Source organism: Sprattus sprattus, assembly GCF_963457725.1.
Source record: "Sprattus sprattus genome assembly, chromosome: 15".
NCBI lineage: Eukaryota > Metazoa > Chordata > Actinopteri > Clupeiformes > Clupeidae > Sprattus > Sprattus sprattus.
The window spans coordinates 5,939,131-5,942,704 of record NC_137913.1 but is presented as its reverse complement, the minus strand read 5'-3'; the positions used below and the strand labels follow the sequence as shown (position 1 = coordinate 5,942,704).

General features: G+C 44.9%; 1 pseudogene across 1 annotated transcript; it reads left to right on the top strand.

Moving 5' to 3' along the window:
* Positions 1-290: 290 nt before the first annotated feature.
* Positions 291-2,068, top strand: LOC308375777 (prolactin-releasing peptide receptor-like; annotated as a pseudogene). The gene is made up of 3 exons: positions 291-319; positions 612-890; positions 1,409-2,068. The product of its transcript is annotated as a prolactin-releasing peptide receptor-like (transcript).
* Positions 2,069-3,574: the final 1,506 nt, after the last annotated feature.

Here is a 3,574-nt window from a genome sequence, read left to right as displayed (position 1 = left end):
AACAAATCAATCTTAAATTTGTGATGCAAGGTGATATTCTCTAGAGGGGCGGGACTGACAAAAAACTCTGGTTCACTTCCTGAAATAAAGTAGCACAGGGTCAGTATATTATATTATATTATATTGTTTCATTAACATTGCATTGGCTTTCTAAAGTCAGCATTTAGTGAACATGTTTCAACAGACCAACTAAGGTGCTCTATGAAAAGTGCCAGTGCCCCATATCTAGTTTCTGACCAGTTTCAAGAGGTCCTCCTGCTGATCTCATCACTGTTAGTCATTAGTTGATGATGGTACCACTGACCAACCAGTGTTCAGTGTGAGGTGTCAGAGGCACTGACTGAAAGTAACCATTCCCTGGAGCTCCCCCTGGTGGTACTAGCTAGTACTTAGTACACGGTGTGTGTGTGGTCTTTCCAGTTTGAGATACAACTGCTTCTGGAAAAATGTAACATCCAAGCACAGCCTTTATCATCTTTATCCACGCTCTGAAAAGCAGCCTGCTGTCCTTCAAAGTTTGCAATAGGCTGCTGCAGATATTTTACCAGTCTGTAGTAGCCAGTGTCATCTTCTTTGGCGTGGTGTTTTTGGGGGTGTAACATCATCACAAGGGATGCAAACAAGATCAACAAGCTGGTGAGGAAGGCTGGCTCCGTGGTGGGAATAAAACTGGAGAACCAGGAAGGAGTTGCGGAGGAGAGTACGAGGAGGAAGCTTGATGCTATCCTGAGGAACCCCTCCCATCCCCTCTATGACGAGCTTCAGCAGATGGGGAGCACTTTCAGCCACAGACTGATCTCTGCTTGGCACACCACAAAGCGCCTTGGCCAGTCCTTTGTGCCAGTAGCCATCAGACTCCACAACCAACACAACCAAATATTTAGTTTTATGTAATGTACGCCAGCGGAGCTGTGCTATGTTGTCTATTTATTTGATTTATTTTTCAGGTTTTTATTAATTAATTTGTTATGTTTATGTATATACTTGAATCCTATTCCTAGTACCTTGCTGCAAGTTTATCTACAAGTTTATCTATCTATCTTACTCTCACAGTACTAGACCATTCTCTCTGACAGTACTAGACCATTCTCTCTGACAGTACTAGACCATTCTCTCTGACAGTACTAGACCTTTCTCTCTGACAGTACTAGAACATACTTTCTGACAGTACTAGAACATACTCTCTGACAGTTCTAGAACATTCTCTCTGACAGTACTAGACCATTCTCTCTGACAGTTCTAGAACATACTCTCTGACAGTTCTAGAACATTCTCTCTGACAGTACTAGACCATTCTCTCTGACAGTTCTAGAACATTCTCTCTGACAGTTCTAGACCATTCTCTCTGACAATATTAGAACATTTTCTCTGACTATGTCCTTCATGCTCTTGTACATCATCCCTCTAGATACTACGCTACTGTACACCCGCTGAAAAAGCGCATATCGGTGGTGGGCTGCACCTACCTGCTGTCGGGGATCTGGCTGCTGTCCTGCGGCCTGGTGGCGCCGGCCGTGGCGCACACCTACCACGTGGAGTTCAGGGACGAGGGCTTCACCATCTGCGAGGAGTTCTGGATCGGCCGTCAGCGCCAGCGGCTGGCCTACGCCTACAGCATGCTCTTCATCACCTACGTGCTGCCGCTCTCCACGCTCTGCATCTCCTACCTGTGCATCTCCGTCAAGCTGCGCAACTGCGTGGTGCCGGGCCACCACACCCAGAGCCAGGCGGAGGCGCAGCGCGCCCGCGAACTGCGCCCGCGAACTGCGCCCGCAAGCGTAAGACCTTCCGCCTGGTGGCACTGGTGGTGGCGGCGTTCGCCATCTGCTGGCTGCCCATCAGCGTGTTCAACGTGCTGCGCGACAACAACATCGACCTGATCAACAAGCGCTTCTTCCTGATCATCCAGCTGCTGTGCCACCTGTGCGCCATGAGCTCGTCCTGCTGCAACCCCTTCCTGTACGCCTGGCTGCACGACCACTTCCGCGCCGAGCTGCGCAAGATGTTCACCTGCCGCCACCGCCGCATCGGCATCCCCGCCAACCACACCGGCAGCGTGGTGCTCTGAATAGAGCGTGGTGACGGCCAGAGTGTGGCTGTGATGTTGATATCGCGGTTCAGAATGTGCCTCCGCAGACACCGTAGCAACAATGTTAAGCCCCAGCTCACAGTCTTGCTGGGCTCCTCTGATGGTTTAATGCTTTGGGAGGTTCATTGATTCTAAATGAACTGAAGGTGAAATAAACTTTGTATCAATAAGCTGCAAACTGTATTTTGAAAATAACTCTCCAGTTAACACCTTTAATTGTGTAGTGGTTAGAAACATTATATGAAATACAAGTTGGGCAGTTATTGCAAGAGCAAACCTTCAAATACACCCAATTTCTTTCTGCGTTGTTGAAATGGAGAGTGTGAGTTTAATCGTTTCTTAGAGTTTCAATGAATACTGATCTTAGCAGATTATTGCTACATAATTGATTAAATTGAAACCCCTAATTGAAGCAGCTCAGATTTCTTTTGCTCATTTCAGCATGAACACATTTGGACAAATGTACACTGTGGATCAAAGAAGCATCTCATGTATCCTTAAATGAGGGACTCCAGGTGAAACTTAGCTTTGAAGAAACACTACAACTGCTGCTAGAAACCTTTTGAACTCTAAATGAGACGGGACTGACATGAGCGTGACATGAAATATAATTTCCTGTGAACTCTGAGGCTCATCAGAGACAATGCAGAAGGCAGACGGGGGTGTGGACAAAAAGAACAAAAGCTGTAAGACATCTCTTTGAGTGGAGCATCTCTTCGAGTGGACCTATCTTTTCATCTTCTGTAAAGCATTCTTAATTGTTAAATGTTTTAGGGTCAAGCTTTCATTTTGTTTCCCTGATTAATGGCTTTAAAGAGCAAGCGATTTTCATTTGCTATTTTCATTAAGTGGTTTGTAATCACACAGGCAGTAACTACACAGAGAGAATTTGAATGTGCAGATGAATATGATGTATTTTAGTTGCAAAAATATGGAAGAAAATTGCACATAGGTCAATAACACTGAACCTGTCTACCCTCGAACTAGTGTTTGTGTGTGTGTGTGTGTGTGTGTGTGTGTGTGTGTGTGTGTGTGTGTGTGTTTGCGTGCATGCGTGTGTGCGAACAGAAGGGCTGACAAGAGAATAACTTCTACTCCTATCTACTCTGAAAACATCTAATCTTTTTTGAAACATCATGAAGCTTAATTGAATTGTTGTGACAGTTACTGTTCTGTCATTCCTGTTTGATCTGTATGTTGTTGAACTGTGTTTACGTTATTGAGGTGTAACTTGAACTCAAACTAAATTAGCATTCGTAGACATCTGAGACATGCCTTGTTCTGTGGTGTAGTGGAACATCTGAGTCATGCCTTGCATATTGTTTATAATGCTGTGAAGTGAGAGGTATTAAATTCTTCATGTCAAACACATTTCTAGGTTTACACTGCAGAGCAACCCTTTGTGTCAGAGCTTTATTGATTGCTTGTCTTGACAAGACACCCCATATATGACTTTCTTTCTGTGGCGATTTTAGCTTGGCATTT